Source organism: Myripristis murdjan, chromosome 2 (assembly GCF_902150065.1).
Source record: "Myripristis murdjan chromosome 2, fMyrMur1.1, whole genome shotgun sequence".
NCBI classification, from domain to species: domain Eukaryota; kingdom Metazoa; phylum Chordata; class Actinopteri; order Holocentriformes; family Holocentridae; genus Myripristis; species Myripristis murdjan.
In genome coordinates this window covers 19,027,738-19,049,476 of record NC_043981.1, presented here as the reverse complement: position 1 = coordinate 19,049,476, position 21,739 = coordinate 19,027,738, and the positions used below count along the sequence as shown (strand labels likewise).

The window sequence follows — 21,739 nt, the reverse complement described above, 5'->3', positions numbered from 1 at the left end:
AATGAAGTTTGACCAACTTCAGGTTTCAATTGCATCAACAAGAAACAAAAAAGGGGCTCGAGCCGCAGACATTTCAAAGTTTCTGCGTTTGAGGAAGAACAAAATCTCTCACACTGCTCTGGAAACACAGATCAGAGGAATAATACAGATCTCAAGGCCACGCTTCACCATATGGATGAGGTTCATGCCCCGGTTTTGGCTTTGTGCTCGTGTTCTGTTCATTAGTGGCCTCACTTTCATGATGTTGTGCACAGAATTGCATTATTCGTGTGAACAAACAATTAAAACTTGCTTTTTTCCTCTCTCCGTCTGATGATAACAGGTCAAACTAAATAATAAACCCAGAAAACAAATCTCCATCTGAACAAGTCACTCAGTCGTGCGATCATCTCTTCCTTTGTCTCTTCACATTATTATTAGAAGAAAAACAAGTTCTTAGACTGAATGACTTGTTAACATGGAGATTTGTGTGATGAAATACCAGTTTTCTTAATATTGTGGACATAATCTGTTGGTTTTATTTCAATGACGACGACAATCTGACCAAGGGCATCTGTTTTTGATCAAACCGTGGGACAGAAAACTGAAAAGACTGCATGTTCATTATCTCTGAATATGAAGATGCTCAGGTAAACTGGACATGAACAATGTTTTGAGAGGGAAGCAGAGGTCTTCAATAATCTGCTGTAAAAAGTGTAAATGTTGCTGTTTTGTAGTGAAAAAAAACCCCTCAAATTCATTTGAGATTTTTCCCCCCAAAAAAGAGAAAAAATTAGAAAGAAAATAATCAGCAAGAGTTACATGAAAATGACCAAAAATTAAGTAATTAATTTTTAAAAAATCTGAAAATTAGCAAAATAATTACCATCAGTGGGAAATTAGCAAAATATATAACTAAATAAAAAATAATTGCAATAAATAATTTTAAAAAATGCATAAATAAATGAATAATATTAATACGATTACTACTACTTCTAATAATAATAATAATTCTGTAATTACTATAAATATATTTAAAAGTAACTTGGCACGTTAACTATCCTTAACTGACTACACAATTAACCCAAAAAATTTAGGAAAAAAAGAGTCAAAAATTTGCCAAAAATGAAATTTTAAAAAATTACAATTAAAATTAAATACGCAAATTAAAAAAAAAAAAAAAAAAAAAAAAAAAAAAATCAAATATAACAGGAGGGTGTGATATAAAACCAGTCAAAATGAGTTTGAAAAGGTGAACGTAAATAAAACTTGAGGTCGGTGGGGAAGTTGCGCTGCGTGGCCTCTGTTCCATTGACAGTCAACGGGAACAGCAGAGACGTGTCCGTTTTAATTAGGCAGCGTCAGAGCGCTCGGTTCACACTGAGACGCCGAGGGTGCAGAGCAGAGCTTCATTTAGATTTAATTTGTCTGAATGACAGGTCGGTTTCTATGTATAACTTCAAGTGTTTCATTACAAAATGTCATATATCCATTGTGGGGGGGGGAGGAAAGCGGCTCGACTTCAAACATGCAGCTGATTATCTCCTCTAAATGCTGCTCCTCTGACAGCAAAGCTCTTCAGTTACCTAACAACTTCCAGCACAATCTGCACTGAGTTGCATGCCGGCCATTTTTTTTTTCTTTCTTTTCTCCCCCACCCCCCCACCCGGGGTTTGACGATCACATTCTGGTGCACAACTTGAACCCACGCTGCAAAACGCCACTGTTCCACGGCGGCGGCGGAGGCGGCTTCGTTTTCGGTGTGCGGGGACGCCGGAGGAGCCAGGAGCCACGAGGAGGAGGAGGAGTTTTTAATTAGAAAGCAAAAGGCTACCTGGTTCACACAGAGCTGCCGGCGGTGCGGAGGGCCACTCGCGGCCGGCGTGGCCTCATTTTGTCCGACTCCGACACGACGGTTGTGACACATCATTATGCGGCGCATGGGGAGAGCCTTCAGCCTGTCTCATTATTATCAATAGGAACCCGCTCCGATCCGCTCAAACTGGCCCGGCGCGTCCAAACGCTTGTCAGGAGGACGTGGACGTTTGGTTAATTAGAAGTGGGCGAGGCGGGGAGGACGGCGAGCGGAAGTTCTCCTCGCGAGGCGGACTGGATCAGCTTTCAGGCACAAGTGGACAAAATGACAGAAAGTTCTTGAATGAGCTCTGCCGTCACTGGAAACTGACCTGAATCTGATGTTTGTTTGGGTTTTGCTGAATTATGGAAACATGCAACAGATAAAAAAAAACAATCAAATGTTAAAAAGGGCAGGAAGAGCTTCCAAAACTTTCAACCATATAAACTTAAAGACCCTCTGAAGGGACTTTTACTCTCTTAATTTGATGTATTTCCTGTTGAAACAGGAAGTTTGGGCGGGACATGGTGCAGACTTCACAAGAGCAAACTGACAGGATCTGAGTTTTATTTTGAAGGGACAGGCGGATGAGAGGGGATGTTTAAAGATTTATGAAGGTTTTATTGGCTGAAATTTTAATTTCCAGCCACTGGAGCAGGATGATGTCATCATATTAATCTGTTTCACAGAAAGTTGAGGTCATGTGAGGTCGTTTCAAGGGGACTTTAACTTTCAAGTTGAGCTTCAAGCTTCCAAGGGGTTTTCACAGCCTTTTTTCCTTACCCCTAACCCTTTTCTATGCAACTTCAATCTTATTACATTCAACTTTCTATAAGTCCCACCACCTATAAATCAAACGTCATGTTCAGTAAAAATGTAAAAAGCTATTGTGCTTCTTTGGCAAAATTATGGTTATTAAAAAAAAAAAATGATTTATCAAGTTTATCATTTAGCATCTAGAAATACAGAGGATGCAGTCTGGGCTGATCAACAAATGAGTGGATTGACCTGGTGTCCTTTAAAATGCAGCCTGGTTGGATGATAAAAGCTGTAACAGCAGGTGTCGTGTTTCGTTTTGTCTTTTTTTTTAAACGGCAGACATGACAAGAGGGAGCTCAACTCTTCAGACGCAGCAGGATTCGACCCGGCGACGCGACGTCCTCCCTTTGGAGAGGACGCCGGCGCCGCGTCCTCGTCCTCCTCAAATCCGAGATAACACGCGAGCCGCCGGCCAACAATGCATTTTACGAGCAGCATGGTAGCATGTATGTGCTTTCCACTGCTGCCAGAAACAAAGGGGAGCGGCGGACGAGATAGGAGAGCGAGCGGGAGAGCGAGGTAGACAGACAGACAGGGAGAGAGAGAGAGAGGGAGGGAGGGCTGGACGTACACGGCGACGGGGGAAGACAATCACGTTGGCTCTGGTTTCATCAGATAGGTGGCACCAGGCGCTAATCCCCGGGCTTAGCTGCGTGTCGCCCAGCGAGGCACCCAGCCGGTGTCGCCGGGGCCACCCTGGCAGATTTGGCGGGCCATGTGGCTCTCCCAGATTCCCCGGGGCGATTTACAATCCCCGCCATGTTGCATTTACCTTCTGTGCAGGTGGCCTCCGTGGCCCCGGACCGCCGAGTTAACTCGCCGCTCGCCGCCAGCCGACTTCACGTTCTGGCGGCTCCACGCGGCGGCGAGACGCAACTGATGTGAAGAGCAGTCTGAGCTCCAGGAACACAGAGGGAAACATGATTCTGTTTCCATGGAATAATCAAAATGACCTGTTTCTAAATAAAGCCCTTTTGGATGGGATTAGTTTTTACATAAGGAGATGAGTAATGTAATTATTAGCGGAGCATCTGTGGCACTCTCATCCGGTCCAAACTGGTCGTGACGGCCGACTTTGACGGACTTGATGTTCCTGTGGAGGTACGACACCGTCACCGAACACTGAGCTCCCTGTGTGACGCACACAGGAAGAGAACGGGGCTGCCTGGAACCACCAATGGTTCTTCACACAGGAACCTTCTCTGTTCCCTAAAGAACCTTTAATAAGAGGTTCTTCAAAGAACCATTTAATGTTAGTGTTGTTATGATAATTATTACATTATTTACATTATTTTTATTGCTGTCATTAATACTGCTACTCTTATCATTACTATATTAGTGTTATCGTGCGTGTAGGAGTGTGTGTGTGTGTGTGTGTGTGTGTGTGTGTGTGTGTGTGTGTGTGTGTGTGACTGAGGCCGGGGTATCACGTGGTGGAGGGTGGATGGGTAAATTTGCTTTCCAGTTTTGGTTTTTGTTTTGTTATTTGTTTGATTTGTTTATGACAGACATCTTGCCATGTTTTGCAGTTATTATATTGACTCTGTCATGTTTGCAAAGAGCTTAATAAGAAGATGGGAAAAGCTCACGTTCCTCATGCTGAATAATAAAAACGTCTCTGGTATCCGCTCGTATGCTCGCTACTCTTCTCCTAAAATGGGAGGTAATTAGCAAACAACTGGACGCTGACACTGGATCAGCCACCTTGTTTAGGAACACACAGATAAACAGTTGGTCCATTTTTTATTTTTTTTTTTATTTTTTTTTTTTTGTGCCGCGCTTCCGTTTAATCGCTTCCCTGCTAACGAGCCAGACCTGCTAGCTTATTTGACGATGTTGTGCGAGCATTTCCTAAAAAAAAAAAATCAATCAGCTGCTGCGGTGAAAAGTGAGTTAGCGAGCCAAGTTTGCACAAAGAAAACATCTGCGTCTGAATTTCTGTTTAAAATAAGTTGAATAATTCAAGACGAGCATATATCATTTTGCTTTTATTTATTTATTTACTTATTTATTATTGTATTTCTTATTCCAAGTAACGTCCTAATCGGGTTAAAATCACAAACATAAAGTCGTTTTGTCAGTTCTCATCCGTTTTTATTTTTATTTCATAAACATGTACATATGAGAGTTTAGATTAGTTTTTGAGAGCAGGTTTGCTAGTTTAGTTTAGTTTTATTCTTTGAAAATGCCTGGCTTTGGTTTAGTTTTTATTAGTCTCGTGTTAGTTTTAGTATTTTTTTGTAAAATGGGGTATTTGTCAGGGGTGAGATTTAAAAAAGTCAGAAAATGTGTAATAAAAATGTCTTCACTGAGGAGAGTCGAACACTAAAGACATTTTCTCTATGATTTTAGTTCATTTTGTAAACTCCCATACAGCTTCAGTTAGTTATTGTTTTTTTGTAAATCCTCGTTTTCATTTTTATTTCAGCTGACGATAAAAACCTTGACAGGAAGGCGGTGAACGTTTTTTTTCAGCTCCTGTGTTGCAGGAGGTTTTGCGATGTGTAACTCCCTGAAGTTTACGGACTACAATACCCAGAAGTCCTGTCAGGTGACATCAGCACGCTCACCTTTCCGAGGCGGGGTCGTCTGAGACGCTTCAACCCAAAGAGACCAGAGAGGAAAAGATGCAACGCCGCTGAGTCCACACTTTATTTTGCACTTTGAGTTTGACCTCATCACTTCCTGTGGGCGGAGAAAATTCACCGCCGTTTCTGGGGTCAGTTTTTTTTTTTTTTTTTTTTTTGTCTGTCTGATTGTAAACTCCTCACTCACATATTTGACTCAAACATCAGCACCAGATATGCTTTTTTAGCTTTTAGTATTTATTTTATTATTTTATTATATGTAATGGATTTATTTTTTATTTTTTGGGGCAATTTTCTTGTCATTTAATTTAAAATATATACTTCTAATAATTATAAATAATTTTCTATTTTGTTAACTAAGTTTTTTATGCTAATTTACTGGGAATGTTTTACAAATTTTATGTTTTTTTCTCATTTTATGATTGTTTTTTGGGGATTTTTTTAAACTATCTTTTGGTGGGAATTTTCACATCATTTCTTGCTGATTTGCTCATCACAGTTTCACATCTCACAGTTTGCTCAGGGTGATTTTGCTCAGGTTTGTGAAAGTTCAGACGCCTCTCACGAGCCTTTAATCACAAGACAATTTTAATTCCCTGCTTCATAATTAATAAGGTACAGACATGCACACAATAAACCTCACAAAGCGACACAATGCACCTGAAAGCTGCACTGACAGAGCCATTCACCTTCTTTGTCTCATCGTTATCTCACCTGCTTTTTCCACACTAACCTCGTTATTTTTCATTTTTATTATTTATTATCTAACCTGACTTTCCACCTCATTGGCCCACATTTCTACATTCTCTCTCTTTGTTTATCTTTGTTTGAAAACCTATTTTCTAATTTAAGAACAACACGGCCTTGTGTTTAACTCCAAAACTTTTTAAATAAGAAGAGCCATCGTATTTCATTTGCATATTATCTAACCTCTCAGATCGCTCTTCCCTCCCCTTCGGCCCCATGGTTTTGATTTTTGTCTGTGTTTATTGTGTACACTTTCTCCTTTCTGCTTTGTTTCAAACCTATTTTCCAATTACAGATTTAAAAAAAAAAAAAACTTGACTTGAAAACTCTGGAAAACCAAGAATATTTTTAGGAAGACAAAAAAAAAAAAACAACAACAGCATTTTTCTGTGTGCTTGGACTTTCACCGTCACATTCCTCCGTCTGGCTGCGGGGGAAAAAAAAAAAAAAGAGAAAAAACTGTTGCGCCCCAAAATGTAAATCTAAACATTTCACCTACACAATACATAATAATATTTCAGTCTGGTAATCCTCAATCAACAGGCCTCACTGGGGAGAAAAAGGGGGTTTTGTGTGGGTTTTGCGTGCTGGCAGAGAGCCAGCCTCCTCCTCTGTGCCGGAGTCGGTTGCTTAGTGGAAACAGACAAGCCAAATCGGCGCAGAGTGACCTATTTTGTTGCCGTGCGCCGCTGGGAGCGTGTTCCTCCCCAAACTCACCCCTGCCTGCTCACCGACAGAAATGTAGAGCTACTTCTTCTTCTCCTTCTTCTTCTTCTTCTTTTTTTTCCCCCCCTGGCCTCAAATAGCAGAAATTGGAAATTGCCTGTGAGTGGATGTGCAGTGCGAGGGGAGTCGTATGAGGAGTTTTGTGGGCGCCACACCTACTGATGTGGTCCGAGCCGCCCCCCCCCCACTCAACACACACACACACACACACACACACACACACACACACACACACTTCTTCTCCTTCCCTGCCTCGGTCTCCCCTTTCTTTCTCCACCCCAGCTAATTATGAAAACCCTGACTCATTTACATGGCTATGTTTGATCTAAATTACACTCCAAACCACACCAAATTAGGATCATCTGTGAATGTGAAACATTTTTTTCCCCTCCTTCTCCCTCTCCTTCTTCTCCTTCTTCTTCTCCTTCTTCTTCTTCTTCTTCTCCCCCCCCCAAAAAAAAAAAAACCTCCATGTCTTCCAGCCGAGGCAGCGAGCTCTGGAGGGCACATGTTCAGATGATGATGAAGGGAGGAGGGAGGAGGGAGGAGGAGGGGGGGGGGATTACCGTTTTTAACGTCCTCTGGAGACCTGCAGCCCCTCCCAAACGCCCCAGCCACTGAGAGGGACCGGAGTCACCCACAATTATCCCCGGATCTGATCTGCACCCCCGCATCTGACACCCAAATTAGAGCGGCTCTCCTCCGCCCGCTTCCATGTTCAGGCGGCACATTAATTACAATATGCCAATGGCTGGCCCGGGCTAATTGCAGCCGCTTATTATGCATTCATGTCCTGGTAATGTACATCATCTTTCCGCGCCGCTCCTCTATTCTCTTTCATTGTACTCCGCACGCTGTTTGTTTTATGTTGTCGTTATCTAATACGAGGCGTTTTCTGGTAAATATCTCAGAGCTGCGCCGGGTCGTTCAAGATGAAAACACATATCGCTAAACGAAGAGGATCGACTCGGCGCGATCGGTGTGTGTTTTTTTGCGTCAAAGTGTTTGTTTCCTGTGGGCGTGGCCTTCACAGAACGTGTTACGCTGCGTTCACGTGCCGCCGGGAAACGCCGACGCCCGGGACTTCAAGCCCGGCTGCGACACGGCCTTGCTTTCATGCGCTTCCATAAAACTTGAAAAAATAAAACTTGAAAGTTGTGATGGTTAACCCCCATAACTAAAACACGTTTTACTTAATCAACATTTACTTAACCGCTTGTGTTGAGAAGGCCGAGCCGAGCCAGGCTCCAGCACAGATTAAAACAAGCAGTTACAGACAGAAAAATAAGACACTAATAAATAACGAATCCAAGAAAACAGGCATCAGAAAGAGACGTTTGCGACGACACGTCACGGCGAGCACTGACATCCTGACAAATCTGCCTCCAAGTCCTTCATTTGGCACTTTAATTAGAAATGCAACTTCGAAAAATGGAGATCGGAGCGTATCTTTGCACGCGACATGAAATCCAACCAGGTGCTTTCTGGTGTTTGGGTGATAAAACTGATGCAAACGAGACGGCGATCATGGCCTTTTTGTGGTAGAGGGGTAAAAAAGGCTTTATTAGAACAGCTAAAGCATCTTTCTACCACCAGACTGCCTTGGTCACCATCTTTTTTTGTGTCATTCTGCAACTTTTCCTGCAACTCTGCCATGCGACTCTGCAGGGGTTTCATTCGGTCGGTGAATCTGAGAGCACATCGATGCAGCAGCAACAACAGAGGAAACGAGAGGAGGAAAGAAGGTGAGAAAAGTGAAGCTAAATATTCAGAAAATGCTTTACGGATATCGGTTACCTTGGCGTCAAGGTGGATGACAGCTCGTCAACATGACTGACAGGCGCTACGGTGGGAAACTGACCGGCCGGCGGACAGGAGGGCGGGGCTAACGAGGCGCTCCGTGGCCCCCGAGGCGAAAAAAAGTTCCATGTTGTGGCTTTAAAAGTTCAAACGGTTTTCAAACCGCTTTCGCTGCCAGTTTGGAGCCGCCGGCGTGCAAAATGGCCGAGCAGCACTTTATTTCTTTCCTTTTTTTTTCTCTCGACAAAATTGGTTGATTATTGAAGAGGGATCAAACATCTTCCCCCAAAATCTTTGAAAAGTCAGCCAAACTATGAAGACGGCTATTCTGAGAAGTTTGTTTTCATGCCCTCTGTTGTGGTTTGACTGGGTTTTTTTCTGAAGGGGGGTGGGGGGTGGGTTAGGGTTAGCAAACCGTGTCCCCCCCCCAACCCAAATCCACAAAACCTGGATTTAATAATCCACGGTATCTGACTGTGGCGATGTGGGTTGGCAGAGTCAGGTTGCTTGAATCTACCTACTGTATTTTTATCCTTTATTTCTGCTTCTATTACAGTCTAGGTGCACCGCCTTTCTCTTTCAACTCCCCCTCTCTGCTCCATCCCCCCCAAAAGCTCTTAATTCACAACAAATGTTTAGCCTTTGTTCCTTTTGTTGATCCAGAAAAAGTCTGTCCAACAGCAGCAGCAGCAGCGGCGGCGGCGGCGGCGACATTCCCCGAAGACAGTGAACCTTGCAGCGCGAAGGCCGCAGGTAAACAACAAAAAAAAAAAAGAAGTTGAGACGCATCGGCGTTGTTGACATAAACCCTCCTGGTTTTGAGCGTCGTATCGGTTTCCAGAGTGTTTCGAGAGCCGGAGACACGCGAGGCGGCTCTCCTCGACTGTGTTTTGCCTCTTCTGTGATTGTTTGGTGGGGATCTGTCAGGTAACATGAGTGTAATACCTCTGGATCCAGGCTGGGCCGCGCGGTCGGGCCGGACCAGAGCCATGAATCTGATCAAAGGCGTCAGTCGCGGTCTTCTGTCTTTCGTCATCTCTCCCCCTTTTTCTTTCCACCTAAAGAGTTTGGTTTAGCGTTTTACTTTTAGGGTTTATTTGCACGTACAAATGAAACAACGCTGGGGAAAAAAAATGGATGCAAACTGTGTGGTTTAGGCAAAGGAGCCTCAAGGGGGTTTATGGAAACCTCTCACCTCAACAGAGACTAAATATAAAGAAATGACAAATAAAGATTACGCTGCCGTTGTGATGGAAAAAGCCTGTAACTGGGACTGTTGTGTGTTTTTTCTCCTGCTTACCTGACTTCAAAGTTTCCATGGAGGTCTGCTGGTGTGTGTGTGTGTGCTCAGAACCACGAGGCCTTCAAACCTGTCAAGTTTCAAAAACACATGGAGACATATGAGAAATAATGAGGCTTACAGTTTTTTTTTTTTTCTTATTTCCTGATCAATTTTTGGAGAGTTTTGTCTGTCATTTTGACCAGAAGGGAACACCCAGCAGCCATCTGTGCAAATGTGCCGCAGACGTCTTTGTCGTTTGGTCATTAAATGTGACTAATTAACCCTTCAAAACCCAGGAGCCTGTGGGCGAGCTTTCATTTTGAAAAGTTTCATTTCACTTGGAACACAATTCACTTTATTTATGATTCATTTTTATTTATATATTTTGTTAAATTTCCTAGTATAAACATAATATTGCCTGTTAATTAATTTAATTATTATTATTTTTAATTTTTATTTTTAATTTTATTATTTTTTGCAAATTTCTGTATTTTTCTTTTCCTGTCTGTTTTTCTTTTGGTTAACATTTTTTTTTTCGGTAATTTTGTGGCAATTTCACGGTAATTTTCTTGCTTTATTTCAAATTTTTTTCGGCAATTTTGTGGTAATTTATGGTAATTACAATTGCATGTTACGTATATAATGTTTTCAAAAGACATCAAGTGAATTTCTTGTCATGTTTCTGAGGATTAAACTGTATAAAATGGATAAATGGATAATATGAATGCACATATGAAAGAAAAAGAGCAAAAAAAAAGTGACTCCATTAAATGACTGCTGTGACCTTTGACCTCCCTTGCTGTGATACTGATTACATTTATTTTTTTTCCGGTGCTTTTTATCATTTATGCACCTACAAACAGCAGAGAAGCTGAAGCAAACAAACTGGGTGAGCGTGTCCACTAAAATGTAAATGCAGGGTAGAGGGGGGAGGGGGGCGGGGCTTGCATTTGGAGCGGGGGCGGATTACTGTCATATTAAAAAATCCCTCGTCTCCTCAGCAGCGTTTTTTTTTTTTTTTTCACCTCTTTCTGTCTTAATCAGAAACAGAGGCCAAATGTCAAACAGCTCACACCTAATAACTCCAACGAGACGCATTTTAACTTCCCCTCTGTCGCCTTTTGATCTTCCTGCGCTGCGTTCGGCGGCCGCGGAGCCGGGACCGTTTGTCATAGCCGGGGGGCGTCGGGACCCGGCGACGAGGACGAGCCATGAAAATGTGACTGTCAACGTGCCCTCCTCGATTTATTAAGCGGCCCTCAGAGCCGGGAGCCTCGACTCTGACCCTGATAATGCGGGCCTGCGGGGGAAATGGCATCGAGAAGCAAGCCCCGCGTCCCGTTGTGCCGCAGTCAAAAATGAGATGCTAATTAATTACCATTGGCATCTTTAGCAATGCGTGTCAGCTCCTATTTGGGATATCAATCTGTTATGTGATCAAACTGAGTCGTCCGCCGCCGCCGCCGCCGCCGGTCCCTGCTGCAGCAAGTTTCACCCCGAGGTTCCCGCTGTGCTTCCGCCCCGCTCCTCTTAAAAGCAGCAATAAGTTTGACTGCACCCAGGAGCACAAAACAACCATAATGTGTCCACGGGGGCCGATGGGATTATTGATTAACGCCCATGACAGCACAATCACTTTGCCAGCTGCTTTCAAAACTCACTTTCTAGTCACTAGATTGCAAAAAAAACATCCTGCAAAAACATGATTCCACCCTGAAAAAACAGCTTTTCTATAAGCAAACATGTTAATCTGTAAGAGTCGCTGACTGTACTTTACTTCCCTGCCAGAAATCATTTTTAAAGCTAATTTTAAGAGTGTATTTATGTGTGTATATGTCTATCCACCGTGTACAACCACATGCATGTGTTTTTATCTTAATAACACTGAAATGCATGAATTCTTTATATTTTGTCTTTCAGTGTAAAGCACATTGAGCTTACTTGTAACAAAATGTGTGATATAAATAATACTGCTATTGCCATCCATGAAATGTGCTTTACAAATGAAATCTGATCAATGTGATTGATTGATCAGCCCAAATACAATTTAATTTTAGAAAAAAACAAAAAAAAAAAACAAAGCTTCACTTCAATTGGAACATCAGCATGTCCCGTCCCGACATGGGGCTGGATTAAAGGGAAAATGTGATATTACTGGAAGAGGAGGAATAATTTTCGACCGCAGGTTTCAATATTTGAGAATATATTTTTCTTCTTTTAAACAAACACTGAAGTATCGGTGTCTGTTTTCCCAAATGGCCTGCATTCCTCAAATATTGAAAAATGATTGTAAATTGCTCCCTTTTCCTCCAGCAATCACAAATACCTTCATTAATGTGGTTTTTAGGTGTTTGCTTTGCAAGTTATTGAAGGTGGGAAAACAATAAATGCAGAGCATCAATAATATCAAGGTAACTCAAGGTAAGAAAGGCATTGTGGGAAATGTAGGAAATCACAAAATGCAACAGAAGCACAGAAGGAGGGGAAAGTGGGTTCACCAAAAAAGCAAATGACAACTGGAAATAGTAACATTATTCCTAAAATATCAACCTTATTAATGGAAATATAAGTGTGGCTGGTGTGGTATTTTGTTGTCAAGAAGCATAAGTCAGTCCTATAATTTGTCATTTCAGCTTGCGTTGAATGCATCATGACAAATTCAATTCCTCCATTGATTCATGTAAGATATAATACGATACAGCATGATGATATCTGTCTTAATGACACTGAAATACAGGAAGAAACAGATCTGGAAATGTAATATAAACAAATTAAGTTAATCTCTCTGAGTCGGGATGGGATTTTCTGCGGAGTGAAGACCCACGCAGGACAGAGGCATTGAGGAAAACTCATATTTTACACACATACGTAATTAAAAACAACACCAGGAAAAAAAGGCAGGTTGAACAGGTTCGTGGCAATAACCTGAGGTGCTCGGGCGGCGGGCCACTTCATCATGACGCTAACAGCAACAGCAACAGTCATTAGCCAGAGATAATAAGCACAAGGTCAGGAGATTTCTGAATTATCTCCCCTTCTCCCCACTGTTCTGTCAGACGCCTATGAAGTTGTGTTCGAGAGCGGTTTCGCGTTAATCAGAGGTTTAATTGCCACTTGCCTCGGAGTGTGTGGGGAATAAGGCCAATTTCCCCGAGTCTCTCCTTCAGCAGGATGCAGGCCGCTGGAGGAGAGGAGGGGCCGGCTCTATCAATATGGATTATTGTCTCAGTCAGGATGCTGCTGTTTACACAGCGGGAACATCAGCGCACGCACAATCTACTGTAAACTGCTCTATTCATATAGCTGCTCGTGTCTGTAATGACAGTAGGTTTTCTCTGTGATTATGTTTCCTTTTTAATGCTTTATTGCATTTATTCACCAATTTGTTTTGTAACTTAGCTTGTAATGTTAAAATATTGCAGCATTAATAGCAGCAGAAGCAGTAGTAGCAGTAGCAACATCAGTATTAGTACAGTAGAAATAATAACATGAGTATTAGTGGCAGTTGTACTAGGAGCAGTGATGTAGTAGTTACAGTACTATCATCACATTAATAACAGCAGCAGTAGTACTATGTCTTTTTCATTATTATTGCTACTGTAGAAACAAGAGTAGCACTAGCAGTAATACTACTGACAGCAATACATGGAGAGCTGTTAGCATTAGTAATAGAAGTATTAGTAGCAGTAGTAGCAGTAGTAGTAGTAATAGTAGGAGTAGGAATCACAGTAGTTATAGTAGTAATAGGAGTAGCAGTAGCAGCAGTAGCAGTTGTACTTGCACTAGTCGTAGTAGATGCAGTAGTAGTAGTAGTAGCAGATGCAGCAGTAGTATAAGCATTTTCAGTAGTAGTAGGAGCAGTAATAGTGGATGCAATAGTTGTAGCAGTGGCATTAGCAGTAGCAGCAGTAGTAGTGACAGTAACAGTAGCAGTAGTAGTAGCAGATGCAGTAGTAGTAGCAGTAACAGTAGCAGTAGTAGTAGCAGATGCAGTAGTAGTAGCAGTATCGGTCATAGTACCAGTACCAGTACTAGTGGCAGCAGTAGTAATGGTGGTAGTAGCAGAAGTAGTAGTGGTAGTAGTTGTAGTAGTAGTAGCAGTAGCATTAGCAGTAGCAGCAGTAGTACTAGTAGTAGTAGCAGGAATAGTAATAGTGCAGCGTAGTAGTAATAGCAGTAGTTTTAATTGTAAAAGAAGCAAGAATGCAGTAATTATAGTCACATCATCATATTTACTGTGTATTTGTCAGCGCTGTATGTATCTATGGATGCAGTATCACACAGTATCACACAGTATTGGTGTGTGTGTGTGTGTGTGTGTGTGTGTGTGTGCTCTGCTGTATAAACAGTTATAGTTCATCCCACATCCTCATGCAAGATATTCCTATTTATCTGCATTAAATAATGTTTGGCTCTCTTGTCAGCTAATGCATCCTGTGTAGAACAATCGTACCGCTCTAGTATCTTGTACTAATATTATTGCATTATCCACCGAGTGCAAGTTGTGCATCCCTTTAATAACTCCATGTCAATGTGATTAATGGACATTGCTTAATAAATTTCCTGTAATTAAGTGTCCACCTGCAGCTTGCCTGGAATCAATTACCTTTTTGTTTGTGTAATTTCCTCGAGGTATTTAGTTATGTGCTTCCATTATGGAGTTGTAAGATAATATCTGCTTATTCTACTAATTCCTGTGCTACCTTATGTGACATTATAGGCGAAAGGCCCGCAGCAAGCAGTGGTGCGCCGGGCAGACGGATCACAATGGAGGCAGTCACACTTTATGGGCTTTAGTATATTGATGTTTGTTGTTTGGTGGGAATTAATACCAAAAATAATAATGTATTTTATTTGTGTGGCGCTTTTCATTTCATCATATTCAAATATGTTTCAGCAAAACCAGAATAGCAACAGAATCAGCCTCCTCTGTAAGTAAAAGTGCAAAATAACATAGAGCCAAAATGAAAAAGAGATAATAAGGCTGCCAGTTTGAATCTCAGAAACAAGTTGAAAAATAGTAAAATAGCAGAAAAATGTGAGTATAGGGGAAGTGAATGAGAGGAGCTACCGCCTCCTTCACCTGGCACACATGCCGTTGAGCAAGGAGCTTAAAACTCCCAACTTATGCAACAGATTTGTGCTTTTGTGTTCATGTTAATTTACTGAACGCAAAACAAAGTGTCACTGAAACACAATTGTCCTTGGATAAATAAGAGTTAAAGGTGCCATGTGTAGCATTTTAAAGCAACTACAAGGATTTTTTAACTGATTATGACATTTTCTCAGTTTAATCCTGATGCCTCTGCATGACCTACATAAGCAAACGAGACCATCAGTGAGATAAATGTGGGATGATTTACGGCACAAAGCGGTTCACAGCACGCAGACTGGAAGAGATCTGACTCTGAGGCTCGGGATTAGTTTGATATATAAGCTAAGTTAACCTTAATGTAGTGTGTATGCATGTTGCTGTGTGTGGATTTTCAGTGAGGTTAAGCCAAACGTTTGAGCGTTTGCTGCCGTGGTCGAGGACGTCTCTTCTCACTTGCTACGCTGACGTCTTTACAGCACAGAGCAACGAGAGGGCGCTGTTCTTCCACATAACACGGAGCCAAAATGTTCAAAGTTATTTTGGATCCACTGTAAATATGAGCCACAGACTCAGAAAAAAAATAAATAAATAAAAAAACATCCACATTGACTTGCGAGAGGTGATTACAAATGGGACCATGTGGGAATTTTTTTTGGAGGCTCCCGTATCTCCCACTTGGCGTCACAAATTATAGAAGTGTGTCAACACAGGCGGCAAACACTGCAGTGAGTACATCAATGTCGGCCATCCGAGGTCCGAGACACAATTAAGTAACACTGCCGGATGCAGTTTGTTATTTTGAATTCATAAATAAAAGTTATGTTTTATTACCATGTCTTCAAAGTTGTATCAAGAAGACGTTGTCCTGTTTTGACTTGAAGCGGATGGAGGAGTCACTTCCAACCTGTTTATCCTCTTCAGGGGAGGCAGAGCAGGAACTAATGGGGCTGATGGGAAATGTGATCTTAATATGGACACAAGTACTATATGTTATATGCTGTCATTAGTTTGACCACTGCAAAAAAAAAAAAAAAAAAAAATCTACCAATGGGATGAGATAATCCCACTTGTTTCCAGTGCAGTTTCACTTGTTTGTTTTTGTTTTTTTTTTTAAATCCTGGGAACAAGTATAAATGTGTCGAAATAAGGCAGAATGAGGCCGATCGGCCAACAGGATCAAGAAAATTCTGGAAACAAGCTGATTAGTGTCAGAAACAAGTGGGATTATCTCATCCAACTGGTGGATTTTTTTTTTTTTCTTTTTGTATCTTTTCTGAAGAAAATTAAGCTTTGAACACTCAGTAGCCTATTGGATGAAGTGACTTGTTCTAGTGAAAACAAAATCTCGACATTAACAAGTCCCTCAGTCTCACCTTCAGTCATGAAACCTTGTTTTTCATGACTGAGTGACTGATTGAGTGACTGATTGAGTGACTGATTGAGTGACTGATTGGTCACTGAGGACAAAACGTAGAGCAGATATCAAGGCATTTCAATGGGAATTTGGTCTGGGATTACAGGACTGATGGATTCACTAAAGACAGTTTCAGTCTGACCCTGTTAGACACCCTGTATCGCTGGAGATCTTCACTGCTCAGAGCACAGCTGGGACCTGACAGTTCATAAAGTTTCTCAAGAGGCCGCCCTGCAAGCTTCGAACAGATTTTCATTTGGTGAGGCAATTTAGATTTTAACGTAGTGGTCAAACAAAGTTGTTTACTAGCACCAAAAAGACCTGAGATGATGGGGAAAATACTAATCCAGTTTCATTTGTTTCAGGATTCCTTTCCTGGGAGCAGGTATAAATCTGCTGAAACAAGGCAGATCAGCCAACAGGATCAAGAAAATGACACTTTATTCAAGAAAATTCTGCAAACAAGTTGATTAGCATTGGAAACCAGTGGGATTAATTCATCATTACTACTTCATTTTTCTTCTTCTTGGAAGAAAAATAAGATTTGACCACTGAAGATGACACTAAAAAACCTGTTGAGATGAATTTTGCGATGAAGATATCGCAGTTAATCCGAAGATGACCTAGTCATTGTTAAAAATGCTGCACATGGGCCCTTTAGACCCTAAATCGCCAAAATCTGCCGTCTTCGCTCAGCCCTGTGACAACAAGCAACACACATCTGAGTGTGTATACATCCAGAAATGCATGAGTTCCACCTAAAACAAGGATTTCTATTCAGCACAACTGTTTGGCTGCTTGGTGCAGTCGTGAAATCAGATGACTCATTAGTGCAACAAGAGTGACCTTTTCATCAGGGCGGTGACATGTGAGGAAGGTCACGGTGGTTAAATGGCACACCCCTAAGTGACTGTCAATCAAGCGACTGTCACCGTGTCGCCTCGCTGTCATCGTGCAGCAAATATTATGCAAGGATGCTCAGTTAAATTAACCTTCCGTCACTCTGTGTGTGTGTGTGTGTTTGTGTCTGTGTGTGTTATTGCTTGGTTGGCTTCCAGATTTTTTGAAAAGTTACTTGAAATATATAAATTTTAATGGACTGCCGTGATGTTTGTTGTCCCGACAAACATGAATTTACAACCAGAGGTGGAGTGTGTAACTGTACGTGAGCACTACTCCTGCATTTGGTCCAGTTTTGTGGTTTTGGTGCTCTTCTTGTCCATCTGGTGAGATTTTCTACTTTTCCTGCTCTACATTTCAGAGGGAGATCTTGTACTTTTTCCTGCTCTGCATTAATCTGACAGCTGGAGTTACTAGTTACTTTGCAGAGGAAGCTGTTCCATGCCTGTGCTGCGCGTTAGAGTGTAAACCAGCCAACAGGATATGGAGCGTTAAAATACTTCTTACAGGTTAATGCAGCAATAATTTAACATTAATTCACTATGACTGCTTTTACTTTTCACACAGAAGAACATTTTACTGAGAATACTGCTGTATTTTCACTGAACAAACATTTTGAGTGCAGGACTTTTACCTTGACAGGAGGATTTTGGTATAGCTATTTTTACTTAAGTAAGGGATTTGGCTTTTTCCATCACTGCACAAATGACATCAAGCTTCAGTTAGTTCAGACTGCCAGCACAAATCTGTTTTGTTGTCATATCCAGATTGAATCCAGATTGATTTTAGAAAATCTGAAGAGCAAAAAACGAATCAGATCAAACAGAAAAGATCTAAATTTCTTGTGCGTAATTTTAGACACATTTCTCTGGAATTCAGCAGCTCATGTTTGGGATCTCTGGAAACCACGGGATCTCCACTAGAATTTAAATTAAAGAATTCAGAATAGAGCACAGTAGAATTCACCAGGTAGGTGCTGATTAGGAGCTAAACGAGCTAAACGGTCCTGTGGGTTTGAACGGAGCTCGGCCGTGCGGCGATGGTGAACCCACCTGCAGGAGCGGCAGACTTGAAAAACAAAAGAAAAAAGAACAACAAAACACTGCCTCTGGAGTTTTTAAAGATGCATTTTCCAAACCACCTGTAAAGACAGTAGTTATAGGCCAAACAATCCAGTCAGCCAACTGCTCAATTTTCTGCCGCTTTTTGGCGGCGTCCAGGTCTGACATTAATTCAGCATCGCGCCCGCTTCAGCGCTCATCAAAAGTCAGGCGAAGGTGTGAGATTAGAAATTGTGGGGTTTATTGTTTTTTTTTCCTTCCCTTTTCGTCCAATAGTTTAGCGTTACCGGCTTCATGCCCTGACAAGAAGTGACTGCAGGCACTCGAGGTGAGTCTGTGGGGGAAATCAGTTTAGAAATTACTGTTGGTGGAATAAGTGTGGCACACATGAATGAGAAATAGATGTCAGTGTGCATTTCAGCAGCCAATCACTTGAGTAGGGCTCTCGAGGAACACAAGTGAGAAGTGGGCAAATAATTGGACTCCCCATGTCCTGTTAAAATATGTGTATCGGTAAAAAGGAGCCGGGGAAGGTGTACTTTACCCCGCAGAACACGGCAGATTTGATAAATATGAGCAGGGAGGCACTCGAGGCTTTCATCACTGCTTTCCCTTCAGAAAAAAACAAGGCCACATGCTGCATTAACACCCGAAAACCTCCCCATAACGAGCCATATAATACACGTCGGTCCCCGTCTGCATGAAAGTCACCGAGACACGGGCCCGCGTGTTGGTTAGGCGTGATGAAATGAACCGATTCAGATTCAGAGGAACGTCGGTTTTAATGGCGAGGTGAAACTCCATCGATCCACGTGGGGAAATTGAGATGTAGAGGCAAAAGTAAGGGGGGACTCAGCGGGGGAAAATTGTAAGTGCACAGAGTGTGAGCGTGCAAATAGAACATGAAGGAGCCAATAAAAAAAAAAAAAAAAAAAAAAGAATAGAAATAATAAGAAAATTCAAGTATTTGCTCCTGACAACTTGAACAGTTAAAGAGAAATGTGGCAGAAATCTTATAAACGTATTTACATATAAATTTAGGAATGAGAACACGTGAGGGCCGGTGGATTTTGGGGGGGTTGATGGTGTGTTGAAGCCAAATGGATTTTCACATTGTGCCACACTGTGCTGCTTTTTCACTTGAAGTTGAAAAATTTAGATTCACAAGAACGCCGCAAATGTTGTGACGTGAACAAACGCAATTTGTGTCATTCGCAAAGTCGGCGATTTGTGACTTTGTTGCTGTGGATTAAAGTGAGGACTATTTAGATTCAATTGACAAAATCGTGCAATAGAGACCATAATCTACCAGTGAGTCCCATCAAATGTCAAACTTATTCTGTGATTTTTTTTTATTTATTCATTTATTTATTTATTCAGTTTTGTCAGTGGTCCTCACTTCAATCTACCTTGGGTGGTTTTGCACAGTGCCGCTTTAAAAGAGACAATGAGAGAAAAAAGAAACAGTGCAAACATGGAGGTGAAATGTAAAGAACTTCAGTATAATAACCATTCACATATTTCCTGTGTATATATGCAGTATGTGTGCATGTAAATGTAAAGCTGTGAAAACATGCGACATGACAAACAACAGCAGAGTCTGGGGGTCAAAGAGAAGACCAGCAAGTGGGAAATATGTTAACATATAATTAGTATTTACTATTATGACCTAGACACTTTTCTACTGGAGAAGAACTGAGCTGAGTTTATTCATTTTTAATGTTACATCTGAAGTCGACTGAAATCTATTTGAAGACTTGAAGTTGTATTTCCCTTAAGATTCATCTTTGAAGAAACTAGAGCCTTCACATTTACTTTAATTTGTAGGTTGTGCGTCTCCTGCAAACTGCTGCTTCTGCATCAATCCTGCCGCTAAAATGTACTTAGCTTTTCTTGGTGTTCTGCTACCAAACGTGTCTTCAATCAGGTGTCATTTTCTGGATCTTAGTGGCTGATCTGCCTCATTCTGCCTCGTTTCAACAAATTTATCCTCGTTCCCTGAAAAATTCCTGAAACAAGTGAAACTGCAGTGGAAACAAGTGGGATTATCTCATCCCACTGGTGGATTTTTTTACACTGTTTGAAGAAAAAGAAAAAAATGTTGAAGATGACTCTGTGTGTGGTACAAAATTCCCCTGCGTTCACCTGCAGCCCACATGTAAATGTCATTTCCTGCGCAGCATGTGCACTAAGTATGTTGGCGTGCATATCATAGTGAAGTTGAAGAAAAGCAGACACCTTTCAACTCTGATACCCGGCGTTTAATTGGTTCAAATATCAGCGCCAGAAATAGACTCAGTCGGCAGCGTGCATTACATAACTGTAATTCAGTTTGTTCTGGGTCAGCAGGCCTCGGCTCTCTGACGGTGCAATGTTCAGAAATGTGACAATTCTTGTTAAACACAGTGTGAAAGATGCGTATCACCAGGCGGAGCTGAACCGGGACGCTGCTCGCCTGAAGGTCTGAGATGCTCTGAATTAGGAGTTCGACTGATATGAGCTTTTAAAGGTCCATACCGTGCCGTTAAACTGAATAAACGTCCATTTCAGCCTCATTTGGACTGTTCAAATCTTGTTTTTTTTTTTTTTCAAACAAGTGTAAAAAAAAAAATCCACCAGTGAGACGAGATAATCCCACTTGTTTCCAGTGCAGGTTTTCAGGATTTTCCCCTGGGAACAAGTATAAATGTGTTGAAACAAGGCAGAATGAAGCAGATCAGCCAACAGGATCTAGAAAATGACAAGAAAAATCTGGAAACAAGCTGATTAGTTTTGGAAACAAGTGGGATTATCTCATCCTACTGGCAGATTATTTTCTACCTTGTTGGAAGAAAAACGAGATTTGCACACTGAATAGGAGACTGGATGCTTTAAAATTCAGATTTTGTGGCGGTGTAGCTTTTTGTCAGAGCTGCCAAAAGGTGACTGTTTGTAAAAGAAAAAAAAAGCGATCCAGGATCTCCAAGTATCAGGAAATGTGACAAACAGGAAGGAAATATTAAAATCCTTTTTTTTTTTGTAGTGGCTACATCTGAAAAAGCCAACAGGTTTGGAGCGCTGAAGGTCTTCATCAGGGTTTTAGAAGGTGATAGTTTGTGTCAGTATGAAATATTCTAACAAACAGCCATTTTAATGCCTCACAACTTCAAAAAAGTTTTCTCTCCAAAACTGTGTTCTTGGTAAAAGGGCATTGGAACCACCAGGAGCAAAAAAAAAAATCAATCAATTTCACAAGGAAATCAAATCAAATGTGGTCAGAATCCACCTTTACCATCATGTAATATCTGATAACACTGAAAACATCCATATCGGCACAGAAAATCCCTGGGAACTATTATTTGGAAATAAACAGTTGGTCGAACTTTCATTGTGTTTTTTTTGAGCCGCACTTCCGTTTGATCGCCTCCCTGCTAACGAGCTTGACTTGGTGAAAATGGACGACGACAAACAGGACTACAACTCTTAAAACGTTT

General features: G+C 41.5%; 1 long non-coding RNA gene across 5 annotated transcripts in view; it reads right to left on the bottom strand.

Moving 5' to 3' along the window:
* LOC115373580 (uncharacterized) overlaps positions 1 to 21,739 on the bottom strand; it is a 339,580-nt gene that overhangs the window by 186,691 nt on the left and 131,150 nt on the right. For all 5 annotated transcript variants that reach the window (XR_003929553.1, XR_003929556.1, XR_003929554.1 and 2 more), the window contains 2 exons: positions 9,815 to 9,884; positions 9,460 to 9,572 (listed from right to left, as the gene is read on the bottom strand). This is a non-coding gene — a long non-coding RNA (uncharacterized LOC115373580). The remainder of the gene's footprint in view (positions 1 to 9,459; positions 9,573 to 9,814; positions 9,885 to 21,739) is intronic.